Consider the following 8,885-nt stretch of genomic DNA (forward strand, 5'->3'; position numbering starts at 1 on the left):
TGAACAGGGTAACATCAGAATAACAGAGTTAGTGGAGTTACATTTAGTTATTGTTAAATCTTAACCAATCCCTAGTTTCCATGTTAAGGTAAAGAACTCGTGCACTTATAGTTACTCAATAAATCTTTGTTGTTACTGGATGAGTTTGAGTCTTCAACAAGATTCAGAGGACCTCAGCATCAATCAAGGATTGGGTAACACCACAACTCCTATTGCCTTACATCGGTGTACTTCAATTATTTTTGCCAGGGACCCATTTTTATCAACCGGCAACTTTCCGGATCCAACCTGGCCGATCTTCGCGAACCACCATTTTCTCTTACCTTGTTTGCTGCTGACAAAATGGAGCAATCGCACCTAAAACACGTGATGTCAATATTCCAGGGGTTGTGGTATTGTTAAACGCCGGCCTGCTCTCAGCCTCCCTTCAGGCTGGAAGATTACATAGAATTTAAAAAAAAAATCTTCTGTGTCTCCGATTGTGCAAATTTGTGTGGGGTGGTTTATTTGATAAAGTTTAACAGGAAAAATATGAAGAAACTGAAAATGTTTTCATCCTCTAGAAATTGGAGGTTCACCACATTTCACCTGAACATTACAATTAAAAATGTTAAAAGACACTCAAAAATCAATGAATTGATAAAGCTTCCAAATATGTCCTGCAGGCACTGTGTTTTGGTATGTTTAAAACTCAAGATTAAAAAAAGTTGACATGTCATGGTTGAAGTTACAGCTGCGGTGAAACCATCGTTGGATCACTCATCATTCTTGGGAGTAAGAGACTTTCACTTTATCAGCATCCAAAGTTCAGAAAACCAGTCACAACATTCTCCCCGAACTTTTTGCAGCCGGCGTTTAACAATGGCGGCTGCAAACAGCCATCAAAAAGGCTGCGACCAGATTTTTAAAAATGTGGCTGCACTGTGCATGCTTGCCCGCTCACCGGGGCGCACGTGCAAAGCTCTGCGCATGTGCAGCAGCATTTTCTTTTACATGTTTGTGGCCATTTGAACGCCGCTCACAGCTAGCATTATTAAAAGCCGGCTGTTGCGCACGGATTTGAGCGATCGAGACCCGACACCCATCTCTGACCTACCTGGAGGTTGCACCCCCGACTTTGACTATGCCTGCCCTACATGTAAACTAGTCCATGTAAACTGCAGGAGTTAAATTCCTAATGGCAGCTACTGGATCCTGTATAGTTGGGTTGGAATTCTGACAAATACCGTACTTTCATATTTAAAATACCTGACATTGCAGGCTTGGCCGAACTACATTACATTCTTTTTCAGAGCAGGTGGGGGCAAAGGGCTCCTCCTCTAATTTTTACACATCAGTAGTGCAAACACCACATAGACTGTCACCCAAGGCCGGAATCAAACCAGAGTCCCTAGTGCTGTGAGGTGTGCCACCCTAATTTTAATTTAGTTTTCAGATTTCAGACGACTAAATCACCGGTATTGATTGATGCACAGTCTGAAACGGTTGTATTCAGACAGTGGCCACTGGGTGGTGCCAGAGGTTCACATTCTGGATTTTCTGGCTTTGTTCAGGATGCTGTAGCCTGGTCTCTGCAGTAGGACATTGGTTTCACAGTTAGAGCGGAGATTGCGATCATGGAGCCATAGCTAACAAGTTACTTCTCATTTTCCAAGGGCAGTTTAACTGGGAGATGTGAAGAAAGCAAGAGCAGAGACCATTAGAAATGATAGGATGAATACATGGCTGAAGGGATGGTGTCAGAGGGAGGGTTTCAGATTCCTGGGGCATTGGGACCGGTTCTGGGGAAGGTGGGACCTGTACAAACGGGACAGGTTACACCTGGGCAGGACTGGAACTGATGTCCTAGGGAGGCTATTTGCTAGAGTGGTTGGAGAGTGTTTAAACTAATGTGGCAGGGGGATGGGAACCGATGCAGGAAGTCGGAAAGTAGTAAAACAAGGGCAGAAACAAAAGGCAGTAAGGGGGAAAGTGTAAGCAAGAGAAGCCATAGTCAAAAATCAAAAAGGGCGACAGTACAAGGTACAGTACTGAGGGGAGCTCAGTGAATAGGCCCAGTAATACTAAAATGAATAAAATGGGAAGTAAAAACATAAATGAAAAGTGACGCGGCAGGTTGTTACATGAAGATATGGGTTCAACAAGGAAAATTAGGAGAAAAGTTAAGAGGAAATATAACTTAGGAAAGGTTACTGATCAAGGTGTTAAGATTCAAAACAAAGATAAAAGCCAACATAAGTGCACTTTACCTGAATGCTAGTAGTATTCGGAATAAGGTAAATGAGTTGATGGCGCAAATCATCATGAATGACTATGATTTAGTGGCCATTACTGAAACATGGTTAAAGGATGGTCATGACTGGGAGTTAAATATCCGAGGGTATCAAACTATTCAGAAGGACAGAGTGGATGGTAAGGGAGGTGGTGTAGCTCTGTTATTTAAGGATGACATCCGGGCAATAGTTAGAGATGACATCGGTGCTATGGAGGATAAGGTTGAATCCATTTGGGTGGAAATCAGGAATAGTAAGGCGAAAAAGTCACTGATAGGAGTGGTCTATAGGCCACCAAATAGTAACATTATGGTGGGGCAGGCAATAAACAAAGAAATAACTGATGCATGTAGAAATGGTACAGCAGTTATCATGGGGGATTTTAATCTACATGTCGATTGGTTTAACCAGGTCGGTCAAGGCAGCCTTGAGGAGGAGTTTATAGAATGTATCCGCGATAGTTTCCTAGAACAGTATGTAATGGAACCTACGAGGGAACAAGCGGTCCTAGATCTTGTCCTGTGTAATGAGACAGGATTGATAAATGATCTCATAGTTAGGGATCCTCTCGGAAGGAGCAATCATAATATGGTGGAATTTAAAATACAGATGGAGGGTGAGAAGATAACATCAAACACTAGTGTTTTGTGTTTAAACAAAGAAGATTGCAAAGGGATGAGACAAGAACTAGCTAAGGTAGACTGGGAGCTAAGACTTTATGGTGAAACAGTTGAGGAACAGTGAAGAATCTTCCAAGCGATTTTTCACAGTGCTCAGCAAAGGTTTATACCAACAAAAAGGAAGGACGGTAGAAAGAGGGAAAATCAACCGTGGATATCTAAGGAAATAAGGGAGAGTATCAAATTGAAGGAAAAAGCATATAAAGTGGCAAAGATTGCTGGGAGATTAGAGGATTGGGAAATCTTTACGGGGCAACAGAATGCTACTAAAAAAGCTATAAAGAGCAAGATTATGAGAGTAAACTTGCTCAGAATATAAAAACACAGTAAAAGTTTCTGCCAATATATAAAACAAAGAGTGGCTAAGGTAAATATTGGTCCTTTAGAGGATGAGAAGGGAGATTTAATAATGGGAGATGAGGAAATGGCTGAGGAACTGAACAGGTTTTTTTGGGTCGGTCTTCACAGTGGAAGACACAAATAACATGCCAGTGACTGATGGAAATGAGGCTATGACAGGTGAGGACCTTGAGATGATTGTTATCACTAAGGAGGTAGTGATGGGCAAGCTAATGGGGCTAAAGGTAGACAAGTCTCCTGGCCCTGATGGAATGCATCCCAGAGTGCTAAAAGAGATGGCTAGGGAAATTGCAAATGCACTAGTGATAATTTACTAAAATTCACTAGACTCTGGGGTGGTCCCGGTGGATTGGTAATTAGCAAACGTGACACCACTGTTTAAAAAAGGAGGTAGGCAGAAAGCGGTTAATTATAGGCCAGTTAGCTTAACTTCGGTAGTAGGGAAGATGCTGGAATCTATCATCAAGGAAGAAATAGCGAGGCATCTGGATGGAAATTGTCCCATTGGGCAGATGCAGCATGGGTTCATAACAGGCAGGTTGAGGGAATTACCAGTGCGGTAGATAACGGGGAGCCAATGGATGTGGTATATCTTGATTTCCAGAAAGCTTTTGACAAGGTGCCACACAAAAGGTTGCTGCATAAGATAAAATGCATGGCATTAAGGGTAAAGTAGTAGCATGAATAGAGGATTGGTTAATTAATAGAAAGCAAAGAGTGGGGATTAATGGGTGCTTCTCTGGTTGGCGATCAGTAGCTAGTGTCCCTCAGGGTTGGGTCCACAATTGTTCACAATTTACATAGATGATTTGGAGTTGGGGACCAAGTGCAATGTGTCCAAGTTTGCAGACGACACTAAGATGAATGGTAAAGCAAAAAGTGCAGAGGATACCGGAAGTCTGCAGAGGGATTTGGATAGGTTAAGTGAATGGGCTAGGGTCTGGCAGATGGAATACAATGTTGACAAATGTGAGGCTATCCATTTTGGTAGGAATAATAGCAAAAGGGATTATTATTTAAATGATAAAATATTAAAACATGCCGCTGTGCAGAGAGACCTGGGTGCGCTAGTGCACGAGTCGCAAAAAGTTGGTTTACAGGTGCAACAGGTGATTAAGGCGGCAAATTAAATGTTGTCCTTCATTGCTAGAGGGATGAAGTTTAAGACAAGGGAGGTTATGCTGCAATTGTATAAAGTTGTTAGTGAGGCCACACCTGGAGTATTGTGTTCAGTTTTGGTCTCCTTGAGTAAGGGTGTACCGGCGCTGGAGGGTGTGCAGAGGAGATTCACTAGGTTAATCCCAGAGCTGAAGGGGTTGGATTATGAGGAGAGGTTGAGTAGACTGGGATTGTACTCGTTGGGATTTAGAAGGATGCGGGGGGATCTTATAGAAACGTATAAAATTATGAAGGGAATAGATAGGATAGATGCGGGCAGGTTGTTTCCACTGGCGGGTGAAAGCAGAACTGGGCGGCATAGCCTCAAAATAAGGGGAAGTAGATTTAGGACTGAGTTTAGGAGGAACTTCTTCACCCAAAGGGTTGTGAATCTATGGAAGGATTCTTCAAATAAACCAGAAAAGAGTTTAAATAGATTGTTTTGAAGCAGCTAGCAATGTAAATTCAATTAATAAATCTGGAACTGAAAGCTAGTCTCAGTAACTATCATTCATTGTTGTTAAAACTCATCTGGTTCACTAATGTTCTTTGAGGAAGGAAATCTGCCGTTCTTACCTGGTCTGGCCTACATGTGACTCCAGATCTACAGCAATGTGGGGAATCGTGAACTGAACATTTCAGGGCAATGGGGATGGATACGAAATGCTGGCTGGTCCAGCCCCTTCCAAGAAAAAAAAATTAAAAAGAGCAAGTCAGAAATGATAAAGAATTAACCAGAAAGTTCATGTCAGCTTGGTATTTACGCACTAATCAATCCTCTTTATCTAACCCTATCAGCATCGCCTTCCAGCCCATAGCTTTGGTTAGAAGTAAGTTACTGGAAGGAATCATGTGTTCCATTTACAAGACGCACAACAGCAAATTGCCACGGCTTCTTTGGCAGCACCTTTCAAGCCTGTGACCTCTACCGTCTAAACCAGGGCTACAGAAGCACGGAGCACCACCTCCAAGTTTATAATCGCTGTGTCTTCTCCGTCATTGACTCCTTGCCGAAAGACCCTGTGGGTGTAGCTGCACCTGCTGACCTGAAGTTGCTCAAGGGCGATTAGAGATGGTCAACAAACATCCCGAGAATGAATCACCTGGACAGGGAAAGGTTAAGTAGCGACACCAGAGACATATCAGGGACAGCATGCTCAGTAGCACCACGGAACAGGCCGACTACATCAGCTGGTCTTTTCCATCATGCTTGTGCAGGCATTTTGAAAAACCAAAGAGCAACTCATTGACAAATGTGTTGAAACGGTTATGTTTTAAACTATATTTTAAGATAAAATGGAGGAATCAAGGGGGTCAGGTGATTTGCGACATATTTTGTCAGACAACAGCGCCAGGGTCCCAGGTTCGATTCCCGGCTTGGGTCACTGTCCGTGTGGAGTCTGCACATTCTCCCAGTGTGTGTGTGGGTTTCCTCCGGGTGCTCCGGTTTCCTCCCACAAGTCCCGAAAGACGTGCTTGTTAGGTGAATTGGACATTCCGAATTCTCCCTCTGTGTACCCGAATAGGCGCCGGAATGTGGCGACGAGGGGATTTTCACAGTAATTTCACTGCAGTGTTAATGTAAGACTACCTGTGACACTAAGGGAGATTATTATTATTAAGGGAGAAAGCAAATCGACAGAATTACAGATGACCAGCTAGCCCACTACACCTTGTAAAGGGTTAAAGATTGGGTGACAATATTAACAAAACTTGGCTGTGCTTCTGCCTTATCACATACTTAAATTACACTTGTCATTCGAGTGAATTAGCTCACAAATGTGCAACTTATTAATATGTAGAGTTCAACTGGAATCCAAATGTTTTATTTCCATGTTGGAGAGAAAAAACATAAATGGGCTCCAGTACACAAACCAGTCTGTGAACGTATAGAATCCCTACAGTGTAGGAGGCCAATCGGCCCATTGGGTCTGCATCGACCCTGTGAAAGGGCACTGTACCCATCTCCACTTCCCCCATCCATCCCTATAACCCGACCTGAAACTAAGGGGCAATTTACCATGGCCAATCCACCCAACCTGCACATCTTTGGACTGTGGGAGGGAACCAGAGCACCCGGAGGAAACCCACGCAGGCACGGGGAGAACGTGCAAACTGCGCAGTCAGCCAAGGCTGGAATTGGACCCGGGCCCCTGGCACGGTGAGGCAGCAGTGCTCTATTAAATCCTTATGGCAGCATCAGACATGCAGCATCCTTTAGGGTACTGCATAAGCATGAAACAACAGTCCAGCAAGCACAAAATCATTTAGAAATTGCTTAATTTCACATTATTCAGATACATGCAGGTTCGAGACTTTGCCAAGGAGGAGATACAGAGCTTCCTGGTGGAGCCGGCCTCCACATTCCTCGAGGAGGTGCTGACGACAGGGGGACTGGATAAGGGGGTATGTCGGCGGTTTACAGGGTTATTTTGGAAGACACCAATGGAAGGGATCAAGGTAAAGTGGGAGGAAGAGTTGGGAGAGGTTGGGGCTGATACAGCTAAAGGTGGTGTAGAGACTGCAACTTCCATTGAGAGGATGAGTCGGCTCTTTGAGGGGGTAGAAGACGTGTGTGAACGTTGCGGATGAGGGAGGGGGGGGGGGCCAATTACGTTCATATGTTTTGGTCCTGTCCAAAGCTGGAGGAGGTTTTTAGGGTAATCTCTAAAGTGGTGCACGTGAAAGTGGACCCGGGCCCTTGGGAGGCCATATTCTGGGTGTCGGACCAGCCGGGGTTGGAAACTGGTGCGGAGGCAGATGTTGTAGCCTTCCCCTCGTTGATCGCCCGAAGGCAGATCCTGTTGGGATGGAGAGCAACCTCTCCACCCTGTGCCCTGGCGTGACGGGGGGAGGGGGGACCTGTTGGAATTCTTGATTCTTGAGAACGCGAAGGTTGAACTGAGGGGAAGCATGGAGGGGTTCTATAATTTATGGGCGTTATTCATTATGCACTTTCAAGAATTGGATGACATCAAACAACAGATTGGGGGGGGGGGGGGGGGGGGATTGTGTATGTTGATGGTGACTAAGTCCAGATTCCTTTTTTATCGGATATTTGTGTTGATATGTGGGTTGTTTAGGGGAGGATGGGATTGTTGTTGCTGGCCAGAGGATTGGCATTGCACTTGTTACTGTTGATTGTTGGGTGTAATTTTCAAGGAAAATGTGAAAAAGGAGAATAAAAAATATTTTAAAAAAATTCACATTACAAGATTTAAATGACGATACGGCTTCTCTGGAAAAGACCACTTAAGGCACTTAGCTCTGAAGTAGCAGACTTCAACATTTCTAATCACTTCTTTCAGCAAATATTTGCAGCACTTGCTTGTTCTTTCATGTTATTTTGCCTTCTGGGTAGCCTCTGGTAACCTCCACATCAATGTGATTAATGCTCAGTGTAAATGAGTCAAAAATGATGGGCAACAGGATGTGTGCAATTAATTATTCCTGCTCAAAGCAAATACAGTCTTCCAACTTCAGTGATGCTGCAGAAGTAACTGGGAATCCACAGAGTCACCCAGCGTGCAGCATCCCAAAGCATGATGGGAAATATTATGATGTGCACATTCCAGCACCCAGTCCAGTACCAATCAGAACACTTGGATTTTCAACATTAATGATCTTGATGTCTCTCACGAAGGAGAAAAAGCTCTTGGCCAACCCAGGATAGTGAACCATCTTCAATGTCTGTGACCACTTCACCCCCTCCGCCCTTTTAAGTAACGGAGGGCCCTCGATGTCGGATTGCCACCCTGTATCCACTTACCTGCGGCGGCAAAATTCTTCCGACGTCAGCCAGGTGAGATCCAGCAGCTGCCTTGGAGGTCTGGCCAAGTCGAAGAGTTAAAGGGACCCACCCTCCTTTACTTTTAACAGCACCAACTGCTACGAAGCAGGTTTAACGGCCTGACTGAAAAATGACAGGCCAGGGAGAAGGTAAGTGGATTGAATTTGGGCAGTGGTGTGCACGCGTGGGGTAGAAGATCGGAGGTGGTCCAGCCGGGTTGAAGAGTTGGGCCAGGGTGGTGTTCCAGCTGTGCTGGGAGCGACAGTAGGTTACCCAGAAGTTAAGAGGAGGTTTGATTTCTTTTAACATTTTCGGAGCAATTATAATTTGTGTAACCCTGGAGGAACCTATCCATCGTTAGCGATTTAAATTGCATTTTCTGATGTTTCCCAGCAGCAGTGAATGAACAGCAATATATTCTCAAGTCAGGATGATGTGGAGCTTGGAGGTAAACTGATATGTGGTGATGTTCCAGTGTGTCTGCTGCCCTTATCCTTCGAGTTGGTAAAAGTCGCAGGTTTGAAGAGTGCTGTCAAAGGAGCCTTGGTGAGTTGCTGCAGTGCATCCTGTCGATGGTACACACGGCTGCCGCTGTGGGTCGGTGGTGGGGTGCCAATCAAATGG

Source organism: Scyliorhinus canicula, chromosome 24, assembly GCF_902713615.1.
Source record: "Scyliorhinus canicula chromosome 24, sScyCan1.1, whole genome shotgun sequence".
Taxonomy (NCBI): Eukaryota; Metazoa; Chordata; class Chondrichthyes; order Carcharhiniformes; family Scyliorhinidae; genus Scyliorhinus; species Scyliorhinus canicula.